We start from the raw sequence: 13,741 nt of genomic DNA, 5'->3' as shown, positions 1-13,741 counted from the left end.
ACGCAAATAATGAGGTATATGGTCATGTTTGATTTCTATAGAAATTTGTTTTCTAATTTTGCTACTGCCGTTGAACATTTAACACAACTTCTTAGTTTTAGTGAGAATCCCATCTTTCGGTCGAATGGCAAATGCCAGATAACTGTTGAAAATATAAAATCACTGTTGACTAGTTTTCCGGTCTTAATATCTCCAGATTAAGAAAATGTTTTCATACTTTTTGTAGACGCAAGCGACGTTTATGTTGGAGCTGTCCTGTGCAAGGAGAGGCCAGATCTTCTAAACCAACCAATTCCATATTTTAGGTAGAAATTAATATTGAAAAAGAATGTTTTACAATATTATAAGCTTTATAGCATTTTGATTTGTATTTAGGGGGTGTTAGAATGCTATATATGTTTATTACATTCAAGGTGAATATGTTTTAGCTACTATTATACTTGTTTGATTATTATTGCTAAATACAAAAATAGTAATATTGTAAATATATTATTTTAATAAATGATTTTTTCTAGACTTTATAACCAAACAAGTACTGTTTTTCGCGACTCTTTAATGATGCATTACAATGATGTAAATTGGTCCAGAACTTTCGTAGTATTTTTAGAACATTTTTGACTTTGTACTTAAATGCTGGATTCCTTACACTCAAATTAATTTAATCGACTCATCAGTGTTTTTTTTTTTTTTTTTTTTTTTGGGGGGGGGGAGCTATTTTATAAAAGTGCTTTAATTCTTTAAATACTAGACTTATATACATACATTTGTACCTTGAATTAAGTGTTGAATAGTACATTGGACTCGATGGATATTAACATTTTCAATGAAATTTTTAATCATGGAATTTGTAACGTTTTATTTAAATGATTGAAATCGTAATTTTTCGCTTGTTGACTGAACTTTTTGACATTTACTAAAAAACTAACTATGTGGTATTCCATTGATATAATCAGAAATCAATGGGTTAGAATTTAACATTTAACACCCTGCCTGTAAAAAACATCACATAAAAACAAACTTGCTGAAGTATTTGATGACATTTCATTTGTCATTCTAATCACAACATGTCTACACTATAATTTAAGGAATGAATAACTGGTCTCTGTAAATACAACCTTAATGTAATTACTGATGACAGATGACTGAACGCTCCCCAACAGACCATATTTTGATTAGATACTTGAAATTATTTTTTTGCACATAGCAAAGCTCATCTGCACTATAAGTGTTACAATTTTGAATGAGACCCACCTTTGAAATTTTTAAACATGCATGCGTGCCAGATTTTGTTAAGATAGCTGCTTGCCTTAATGTTGATGTTGTTTTTATAAAACAGCAACATTATACTGGCTGTTCTTTATAGCTGGAAGTCGTGAGAATAGAGATTTAATATATGCTATAAAAATATATTATTGGGCCAAGTACCAGTGAATGAAGCTCCCTAAACCTAAAAGACCGTTTGCATTTTTAGGGTGTTTTGTGAGGTTAACTTTCTTTCAAAGTTTAACTCATATCCGTTCCCTATAAAAGACGACCACACTGATAGTATTGGTATTGCACATTTTGTCAGTGCATTCGATCTGCTAAAAAGCTATGTACAAGTGCCATTGACAAAGACAGCTTGTGAGATATCAGACGGCTTGTTTTAGTATAAAATCATGCAATTTAATATAACAAAACGCACCACTAACATTAAGAGAATTATTAATGATGTTTTGAAGGATCTTAATACATGTATCTTTGTATAAGGTAGTACAAGCATACGAACTGTGCTACGATCAATCGAACCATCCGTGTTACTTTTTATTAACCCAACATCAGGGACAAAACAGAGGTGATATTAAGCTTGTTTATATTTACATTTTCAATATATCATATCTGCCTTGATTTTGATTTTACTTTAACTATAAAAATAAATGTTTTGTTTCAATGTGAAAGTGGTTGTTAGACGAAACGGTTCAAATCATTGACATCAAACAATATTGTAAAACTTTTGAACAATATGCGATATTTCGTATACTTCTCACCAGATTACTAAATTACATTTCGCACACGGAAATTATACCATTTTTCATGAATCGTACAGTCAACCTTACATGTTAAGTTGACTCTTAAATGAATAAATTTTTAAATATAGGCAAAAATATATATTAACAATAATCAGTCCTGCCTTTCTTTATTTTATGACTGTTATGATTTTTTATTGTCTGATAATTTCAATCCTGCCTTTTATTTTAAATTTGATCGTAGCAACATCCTGCAATGAATATTAAATTGTAGTTTTCTTGAGTGTACAATACAAAGTTTTGTACAAGACCCTGCGTAACCCGCTTGTTGTTAACACACATAGTATTTGTTTTCACATTTTGAAACACCATTTGCATATACATGTCGTTATGCCTGTTTTGTTTAAATCTTCGGCCGACCAAGATTGCAAGTATACTTGCAAATTATGATGTCCTTGTTGAATTATAAAACTTACACTGCAATCGGCCCTCGTGTGCGTTTCAAGAGTCAATAACAGTTAACCTTTTTACGAAATCATTTTTTCTGTAACTTGTGTACTAGACCAAATATTGAACTGATTTTCATGTCTAAGCAATAGATAAGAAGTTTTGATTAACAGTCTCAAGTAAAGCAAGCAATTGAATGAATGACAAATTTTGAACTCAAACGTATTGGTAGTAACGAGATAGTAAAATTCTACCTACAACTATGAATTACGACACACCAGTCAACTATTATTTAGGGTTGTAGTAAATCAAACACATACGTTCATTGTTGAACTGAAATGCAAAGCTTAAATGTTGATTGACAGCCATTTCCTTCCAAAAATAAAAAATAACGAGGCTTGCAATGATATGAAATCACTCATCATTCATATCAAGGTCGAATTGTAAACTAGTAAAACACCTAGTACGTTACAAAAGAGGGTATCTGGTAATAAGCACTATGGGGAGTGAAGTTTATTTTGCCTTGCACTGTGATATTAATGTTACAAGTTTCAATTCAGACCAATATTAGATTAAACTTGTTCAGAATTCAAAAGAGCGTTTCATATCACTGAATAAAATGTATGTTTTAGTCATCATTTTATTGATTTAGTTAATATTTATAATATTTTTATTGACCCCTTATGGGATAAGTAAAGAAACAAATACAATATAAATAGAAACACTATATCATATTAAGCTATTGAAACATAGAAATGAAATAAAAAATGATTAAATACGTATGCACTTAACCAATGTGGACCTCATTTTCACACTTCTAAAGACTGCTTCATTAAATCTACAACAATGGGTAATACACCCATATCTTAATTTAGAATAAGAATAGGTTTATCAAAAGAGTCAAGTTGGCGAAAATCTGGGAATTTATCTGACGAAACTTTTTTTTTAATTTGCCCTTAACCCCTCATTTATTTTGCAATTGAAAACTCATTTAAAACTTTGCATATTTGTCAACTTCTCTTTTAACGGTGTATATTTTTATATCTACCATGTTCCAGTTCCAAGTTATGATCACTAACGCGGAACATTGTTAGCATCTTTATACTATTAAATGTTTACTTTTAAATAATCTGACATTGGAGTATTTTGTTAGCAACATACCTTTGTTCAAGAGGCATAATTGTATGAAGTCTAAAGTGGTGCCCGAATGATGGAATGGTGTACCCTAGGCATGCCACATGCTGGAGTCGTCAGGCAATAATACGGAAAACCTGGCCACAAACCATAGTGGTGCAACGTGTTTGAAAAAATGCCTTGTTCCTCGCATGTTAAAGAACCCTTCTATGGTATTCTATCGGAGTAGGAACTATTGCGCTCCGCCACAGGAGGATGAATTGCCCAACCCTACCCTCCTCTCCCTATTTCCAGAGGCTATCAAACTTTGCCGACTCTATCATCCTTGTGTCCCGTCCCATTCTTCATTTCATGTTCATCGCCTGGATATACCTAAAATGTCGCTGCTCAGTAGTTAGACTCCAACATTAAATCTATCAATCAATCAATCAATCTTAAGATAGCTATACTTCATGAAGTACCGTTTACCTATCATACATGCTCTTCACACTCGATTTGTACCGTGCTCTTACCATGAAAGTGCGCTTTTTACCCAAAACATCACAGCTGTTGTAAACCGTACAATTAACATGACCATAATAACGTGCATTCTTATGACATATGTTGAAAACCTTTTTCTTTACAATGAAATACATATACCACATGAAAAAAAAAAAAAACAACATAATACCACTGAAAACAAACATGCTTTTTTGATCAGAGGCGGTTTGTATCCGCAACATTCAATGCTACTTGAAAAAAAATTGCCTATCCAAAACATACATTTTCATCATAACTGCTACAGATAGTACTTCTGAAATGTTCATAGTACTTTCCTGCCCAAGTAATATTCGTTCATCGCATCTTATTGGAAACCTACTATAAACATGGCCATTTCACGTGAAATAGCATTTCCTACCCAAAATTATAAATGGTAATTGATAATGACGGTATATGGCAACATTATGTGCAAATACGTTTTCCTACCAAATAAATGAATGCTCATCACATCTGATTGAATGTACTCTGAATTTGGCCAATCTACTTACGAACGTCGCTTTTCTACCTAAATTATACATGCTCACCATATTTGATACTTTAAATATGACCTTCCTACATCAGATCCGATTCAAACGCTACTCTTAAAATGGTCACTCTATTTGGAAAGCAATTCCATACCCTTAATGTGCATGATTATTGCATATGGTACTGTTAACATGGCCTTACGTTTAAAATAACAGTTTCATACGCATAATTATTCCTGCTCATGAAATTTTATTCGAATATTACTTTAAACATGTTAATTTCACTTAAACAAAAACTATCCGACCCAAAACATATATGCTCATCAAGTTTGATGCAGACTATACTCTTGATGTAGCGACACTAATTGACAAAGCAACTTTCTACCTCCTAATGTACATGCTTATCACATCTGTCGCTTATTGTACTCTTTACACGTCCTTATTATATAGCATGTTTACACAAACAATCACCTGATTTTAACCGTACTTTTAGCATGATCATACTACTTGAAGCAGCACTTTCCTACACAAAGCATCCTTGCTTATTACATCTGATTCAAAACCTACTCTTAACATGGCCAAACAACTTTAAATAGCACGTTCCTTGGTGAGATAAAGTTTTTGTACACATGATAATTGCATCAGATTAAAACTTTAATCTAAATATTTCAATAGCACTTTTAAACTCAAAACATGCATAATTATTAAATCTGACGTAAAGTGAACTATATTCCTGACATGATAACACTCTTTGAAACAGCGCTTTCTAACTCAGAATCATTCATGTTTATCAAACTGATTTGAACTCTTCTCTTATCATAGCTTTACCGTAAACTAGCACTTTTCAACCCAAAACATAAGGCTCATACCGTATTATTAACATAACAATAGCACGTTCCTACTCAAACATCCATCCTGATTTCATCTTATGTGGGCTGTACTTTAAATATGGCCATACTACTTGACAGAGCTCTTTCTTACCAAAATCATAATATCACATCACATCTGATGATGACCGATCGCTCAACACATCCATACTACTGAAAACTCATTTCTTTCCATATCATCACATCATATTCTAATCGCATTCTTAGCATAGTCATTCTCCTTCAAATATTAATTTAATCCAATTCAACATGTTTATTATATACTCTATACATAGCTATACTACTTGTAGTAGTACTTCCCTACCCAAATTATTCATGCTCGTAAAATCTAATTCGAACATCCACTTAACACGACCTAACAATTCAAAAAAGAAAGTTATAACCCTGTTTAAAGCTGTTTATTCGATCCGATCTGATTCAACATGACCATATCACTTGAAATAAACTCTTATTGATAACATTGTCATACTATGTGAAATAGCACTTTCCCACCGAAAACATCACATCTGATGTGGACAGTACACACCATATGGCCAAATCACTTGAGATAGAACTTAACTACGAAACACATATGTGATTCTCGCATCAGTTGCCGACTTCTCTCTCAATATAGCCAAAGAACTAGGAATGGCACTTTCCTACCCCAAAATATTCATAGTCATTACATTTTCTCCGACTTCTACTGCTGACATGGACATGTAGCTAAAAATAGTACTTTCCTACTAAATTCATACATATTCATACATGTTCTTATATCTGATTTGTATCGTCCTCTTGATATAGCGAACCATACCTAATGTACTCTAAACCTTGAGTGGCAACGTAAGAACGGGTTTTCATACAAAAAGTGTACTTGTTGATTCCATCTTTTTCGTATGTGCTCAAAATATATCGGTACTATTTGAACTAGCGCTTTCCTACCCAAAACATTTACACTCACCACATCAAATTTGTACCGTATTTTTAGCATAGCCATAATACCTATCATAGCATTTTCCTACTCAAAATATACATGTTCATCTTATTTGACGCGGACTGTACTATAACTATTGCCATACTACTGCAAAGTGCAATTCCTAACCAAAATCATACATATCCATCATATGTTATTCAAACCCTACTATTAATGTAGCCATACCACTTGAAAAAGCACTTTCCTACCAAAATCAAACATGCCCATTACATCTGATTGTACTGTACACTTAACATGACCATACTACTTGAAATGGCAAGTACGAAGTCATCACATATAATACGGAGTGATGGCATAAATTGGCTTACTACTGAGACTAGTAATTTCTACTAAAAAGAAACTATCTGATGTGAATTGAACTCTTCATATGGACATACTACTTGCAGTATCACTTTCCAAATCAAACATATACCCTCTTCACATCTGAAATAGACTGTACTCTGAGCATAGCCATACTACTTGAAACAGCATTTTCATCACAAAATTGTACATGCCCATCACAAAAGACGCCAGCAGCACTCCTAATATATATAGCCAAACTTCTTCAAACAGCACTTTCCAACATAAATATATATGCTCATTATATTTGATACATTTCTACCTAAATCATACATGTTCATCATATCTATTTCGAACCCTATTTATAACATTGTCATACTATGTGAAATAGTACTTTCCCACCGAAAAAATCACATCTGATGTGGACAGTACACATCATATGGCCAAATCACTTGAGATAGCCCTTAACTACCAAACACATATGTGATTCTCGCATCAGTTGCCGACTTCTCTCTCAATATAGCCAAATAACTTGAAATAGCCCTTTCCTACCCCAAAATATTCATAGTCATTACATTTTCTCTGACTTCTACTGCTGACATGGGCAGGTAGCTAAAATAGTACTTTCCTACTAAATTCATACATATTTATACATGTTCTTATATCTGATTTGTATCGTCCTCTTGATATAGCGAACCATACCTTATGTACTCTAAACCTTGAGTGGCAACGTAAGAACGGGTTTTCATACAAAAAGTGTACTTGTTGATTCCATCTTTTTCGTATGTGCTCAAAATATATCGGTACTATTTGAACTAGCGCTTTCCTACCCAAAACATTCACACCCATCACATCAAATTTGTACCGTATTTTTAGCATAGCCATAATACCTATCATAGCATTTTCCTACTCAAAATATACATGTTCATCTTATTTGACGCGGACTATACTATAACTATTGCCATACTACTTCAAAGTGCAATTCCTAACCAAAATCATACATATCCATCATATGTTATTCAAACCCTACTATTAATGTAGCCATACCACTTGAAAAAGCACTTTCCTACCAAAATCAAACATGCCCATTACATCTGATTGTACTGTACACTTAACATGACCATACTACTTGAAATGGCAAGTACGAAGTCATCACATATAATACGGAGTGATGGCATAAATTGGCTTACTACTGAGACTAGTAGTTTCTACTAAAAAGAAACTATCTGATGTGAATTGAACTCTTCATATGGACATACTACTTGCAGTATCACTTTCCAAATCAAACATATACCCTCTTCACCTCTGAAATAGACTGTACTCTGAACATAGCCATACTACTTAAAACAGCATTTTCATCACAAAATTGTACATGCCCATCACAAAAGACGCCAGCAGCACTCCTAATATATATAGCCAAACTTCTTCAAACAGCACTTTCCAGCATAAATATATATGCTCATTATATTTGATACATTTGTACCTAAATCATACATGTTCATCATATCTATTTCGAACCCTATTTATAACATTGTCATACTATGTGAAATAGTACTTTCCCACCGAAAAAATCACATCTGATGTGGACAGTACACATCATATGGCCAAATCACTTGAGATAGCCCTTAACTACCAAACACATATGTGATTCTCGCATCAGTTGCCGACTTCTCTCTCAATATAGCCAAATAACTTGAAATAGCCCTTTCCTACCCCAAAATATTCATAGTCATTACATTTTCTCTGACTTCTACTGCTGACATGGGCAGGTAGCTAAAATAGTACTTTCCTACTAAATTCATACATATTTATACATGTTCTTATATCTGATTTGTATCGTCCTCTTGATATAGCGAACCATACCTTATGCACTCTAAACCTTGAGTGGCAACGTAAGAACGGGTTTTCATACAAAAAGTGTACTTGTTGATTCCGTCTTTTTCGTATGTGCTCAAAATATATCGGTACTATTTGAACTAGCGCTTTCCTACCCAAAACATTTACACTCACCACATCAAATTTGTACCGTATTTTTAGCATAGCCATAATACCTATCATAGCATTTTCCTACTTAAAATATACATGTTCATCTTATTTGACGCGGACTGTACTATAACTATTGCCATACTACTTCAAAGTGCAATTCCTAACCAAAATCATACATATCCATCATATGTTATTCAAACCCTACTATTAATATAGCCATACCACTTGAAAAAGCACTTTCCTACCAAAATCAAACATGCTCATTACATCTGATTGTACTGTACACTTAACATGACCATACTACTTGAAATGGCACGTACGAAGTCATCACATATAATACGGAATGTTGGCATAATTTGGCTTACTACTGAGACTAGTAATTTCTTCTGAAAAGAAACCATCTGATGTGAATTGTACTCTTCATATGGCCGTACTATTTGCAGTATCACTTTCCAAATCAAACATATACCCTCTTCACATCTGAAATAGACTGTACTCTGAACATAGCGATACTACTTGAAACAGCCTTTTCATCACAAAATTGTACATGCCCATCACAAAAGACGCCAGCAGCACTCCTATTATATATATATATGCCCATTATATTTGATACATTTGTACCTAAATCATACATGCTCATCACATCTATTTCGAGCACTATTGATAACATTGTCATACTATGTGAAATAGCACTTTCCCACCGAAAACATCACATCTAATGTGTACAGTTTCCTTTACCTAGCTGGGGAGGGGACATTTTGTATTCTGGTACAACCATAGATAGTATTCATGACATAATATTTTACAGTGAACAATATTTAATTCTTTTTTTTTCTCTAGGGCGTTTTGCTCTCTCTGAGGTGTGTTGACTACTCAAATATTGTGTTATTGTATTAATTTGAAATGTACATTATGCTTATGTACTTAATCTTTTTCAATGTAGAAAACTGGGATAGGGAATGGTGTGATGTGTAATAAAAATGTTGAGGTATAGAACTTTGCAAGAGATCTTAAATGGATAAAATTGTGGCCTTTCAATCTATCAATTCAAACATTAATTGATACTCATCTCACTTTGTTTTAAACTTATAAAAAGAGATTTGATATAAACATCCATATGTTACCAAAAAGATAAAAATGGACCAACAGTGTTGCTTCTTATTGACTTTAAGATCACATTATGATTTACTTTAATGATAATAGCTGTAAGGCTAATCATATTTGCATAATTAAGAGCGTCCTGATTATATTGCTAGCTGCCTTGAGAACGTCGAACGATTTCTGTTAAAGCGCTTTTAAGTGGCTTTTTGACCAATTAAATTTTATTTGTTAAATCATTTTATACAGTACCTTATGATGGACAATTAATTTTGATTCACCTTTACCTAGAATGATAGGAAAGTTTTGATATAATCATAATAAAAGCAAGGAAATATCCGATATTTACGAGTGCATTTATGCACTCTTGATTTGTTGATTGTTCACAATAATAATTCTAAATGTTGGAAATAGACTATAAATATGGGCTGGATTATTTTGGTTTTGCAACTGGCACACCTCGTGAGCTGACGAGACTTTATTGATGTTATTTTTATAAACTATAATGTAGAAAATGGATTTAGAATGTTATGAATCTGAATTAGATAACCCTGTATGCACCAACTTTAAATCCTTTGAATTTCAAACGGTTCAGTACAATGTCAACGAAATATCGCATCTGTCGGAAGAAAAGTGTTGACAACTTTGTTTGCCACAGAGGGCAGGTATCGTCCAAAAGAAAACTATTTTCAAATTATTCAAACAGACATTAAACCGTACGTACGTAATTGACAATCGAATGGATGATTGAATTATGTGAAGAAGAAGAATCAACGGATAATGTAGCACTTCTAGCAGTGAATTATATTGATAGGTACATGTCATTGATAGATATTGATCGGACACAACTGCAACTTTTGGGGGCTGTTTGATTACTTGTTGCATCAAAACTAGGGAAAACAGATCCAATAAAACCACAAAAACTTATTTCATGTGCAGGAAATTATTTCACCCTGAAAGACATGTATGCAATGGAATCATCAGTTTTGAGAACACTGAACTGGGGATTGTTATCCGTTACACCTACTGATTTTCTGATCATTTTTTGAATTTAATGACAATTGCAGTTAATTTGCGAGACAAGACATGCTCAAAAATTCATTTACGTATGGAATTTACTGAAATGGGATTTATTATGCACAAACCATCAGTGATAGCCGCAGCAAGTGTTGCAGAAGCAATTAATGGACTTAAGAAAAAATTCTATTCCGTTGACGAATTGTTGTAGACTTTACGTGACGTAGGGGGTATAGATGGTGATTGCTTGTAATTATGCCAGGAGCAAATTAAACGTATATTATCAATTAATTTACAAGAATAACATTCGACTTGCCATCAAAATTCTATGAAAAGCTCTAATTTCCTGAGCTACACTTCGAAATCGATGGTAAAGGAAAATTATTGACCAAACTTTACCACAAATGTGATTACTTTTCATTCAGAATTGTCAACTTTCCTTTCATCTGTGGCAACATCCCTTCGGCTGCTGCGTATGGAGTGTTCATATCACAACTCATACGCTATGCCAGAGCTTGCCAAAACTACGCAGACTTTTTGTATCGCCCTAAAAGTCTGACAAATAGGCTTCTGGAACAGGGTTATATTGCTACAAGATTGAAGTCATCACTACAGAGGTTTTATGGTCGTCATCATGAACTCGTGGATTGTTATGATGTATCCATCAGCACCATGAAAACTGAGTTATTCAACGGGTCATGGTTTGCCTTTCCTCGTTTGTCTACCCCGGACTTGACTTTTTATGAGCAATTCGGTGGGTGTTTCTAGAAAAGCAGGGGCCGCTTACCCTATCGGTGCACCTGGTCCATGCTCCCATGTCTCCTATTCGTCGGAATATCCCAAAACTTGAGTTTTATCACATTAATTCTCTAAAATCTTCGTTTAGGAGAAAAAAATCTGCACATCCGGTCCTTAGACGTTGCCAATATCGCGTTTACATGGTTGATTGTATGGCAAAAATAATGACCGGTAAAAATATTTAGTTTGTATTTTTTTTCTCCAAAATGCATGTCTCCCTCCTAACAAGTTGGGGAGTAATTGTAGGTATTAGGCATTTCAATAAAAAAAAGGAGGCGTCATTAATATATAATTAATGTACAGAAAAGAAGACATTTGAAATATTTAGTGTATCTCAATTTAACCATTTAATTGATGATACAAACTTGAATGAAAATAATGTGCGTCAGTTAAAACAAAATCTCCTATATAATTGAGTTAGTCGAAGTTTGGGTTTTCAAATACTTGATACATAAAGTAGAAAATACATAATTCTAAATATTTGCTTTCAATCGTGTGACTCTAATATCCACGTTAATTGATAAAAACAAATCTATTCATGGATAGGATACACAAGGATGTGGTTCATATTTTGTAAAATGTCCTTAGATTTTTTTGAACAAGCGTACAAACAAGACGGGGTTTAGATTGTTAAGCGCCTTTTATCTATCTGACCCATGTAAATAAATATGCCATAAAACGACTATGAAGAACAAAACTATTTCAGAGTTGTAGGCGTAACTATTTAATTCTATAATGAAGTGACATGTCACCACATGGATAAAATCTCATAGACATGAAAGATTGCGGTCTGCATTATATCACGCCTTGTGAATAGAGGTAAAATGTTTTTAAACAAATGTTTGTTCACAATTATTGAATGACGTCGTCTTGTCATTAATTGCATCGCAAATCCAATGAGATAAAATTTGTTTTTGCTGTCTTACTACATTAGTTATATCGATAAAATGCCCTCTATATCTAGCGAAAAATGCCATATTTCAAAGTGACTTTTTAAGATGAACATTTACGCATTTCAGACTGAAATATGTCATAACTGTATGGTCGTCAAAAATAGATTCACAATAGAAAGAATAAATTGTTTCGTACGAGTATGTAAAATCGAAGGATGTATGAGTTACAAATCACCTTATTTTCGATCGAAAAAAAAAACTGTCAATAAGGGTTGATAATAATTGATTAAAACTTAATATATGAATAATATTTCAGTCAAATTATTATTGCCATTACATGAGTTCGGACATTTAATTAAATGAATTACATATATTTTGCAATTGTAATTAATCGAATTACAATTTAAATTTAACGTCATGAATGCCAAGTATAAGTAAAAAAAAATCTCCTGTACATTGAACCAAACATAAAGACCTTTTAACAATGTACATCGCACAAAAAAAAATGATTGATTACTTGTACAATTAAAGCACTATCTGTGTATTACAATTCTAACATCGTTGCTGAATTAATTAATCAATTCAATCACTATTGAATGTTATCATTTTTCGAAACGGTCACTGAGATGCTTTATTCAGCCTAAATTTATATTTTGGTCTTATTTTGAAAATCATTTGTAAATAGAAACACTTACTCAGCACGAAAATCACTGTCTGTTTTTTTTTAAATCAAATTTCATATAAGTAAATTTTTGAAAGAGAATTTAGAAAAACGAAATCAGATCAAAATTTTCAAAAAGTTCATCTTGGGGGCCGATGCCTAAATGACCCATTTTAGGTTAGAATTTGATTTTGAAAAATATAATTTTTTTCAACAAAAATCCCTGTCTTGTGTTGTTGAATACAAATTATGAAATTTATATTATATATTTGTCTTCCATAAACAGAATTCTTTTTGTTTGCAGAGTCGAGGAAAATGACACTGTCTATTTGGAACATTTGTTGAAAAAAAAAGAATTGAAAATGAAGAAACTGAAGCAACTGGGATAGCTATCTACTTCATTTTATGCTAAAAACACAGGTAAATTGAAGTACAATGTTGAATAGATAGGACAAATGGCTAATAGAAACTTATATTTATATCCTAAAAAAAAAGAAGAATACTTATTGTTTTATATAAAGGCCTGATTTAAAATATACTGTAAAATTATGTTTCTAG

General features: G+C 32.8%; 1 protein-coding gene and 1 long non-coding RNA gene across 26 annotated transcripts in view; both read left to right on the top strand.

Annotated features, from left to right (window-relative positions):
- The window catches only part of LOC148597446 (uncharacterized), a 127,248-nt gene that overhangs the window by 44,908 nt on the left and 68,599 nt on the right, over positions 1–13,741 (top strand). The gene's annotated exons all lie outside the window — the stretch shown is intronic.
- Positions 1–13,741, top strand: part of LOC148597448 (uncharacterized) — a 37,459-nt gene that overhangs the window by 14,522 nt on the left and 9,196 nt on the right. For 17 of the 20 annotated variants that reach the window (XR_015918877.1, XR_015918873.1, XR_015918891.1 and 14 more), the window contains 2 exons: positions 227–305; positions 13,488–13,603. This is a non-coding gene — a long non-coding RNA (uncharacterized LOC148597448). Of the gene's footprint in view, positions 1–226; positions 306–12,335; positions 12,449–13,487; positions 13,604–13,741 lie in introns of all 20 variants that reach the window. The other 3 variants (XR_015918883.1, XR_015918886.1, XR_015918887.1) reach the window with 2 other exon arrangements.

This window comes from Perna viridis, chromosome 15 (genome assembly GCF_037379345.1).
Source record: "Perna viridis isolate PV_CMFRI_1.1 ecotype Kerala chromosome 15, ASM3737934v1, whole genome shotgun sequence".
NCBI classification, from domain to species: domain Eukaryota; kingdom Metazoa; phylum Mollusca; class Bivalvia; order Mytilida; family Mytilidae; genus Perna; species Perna viridis.
This window is presented reverse-complemented; position numbering and strand designations above follow the sequence as displayed.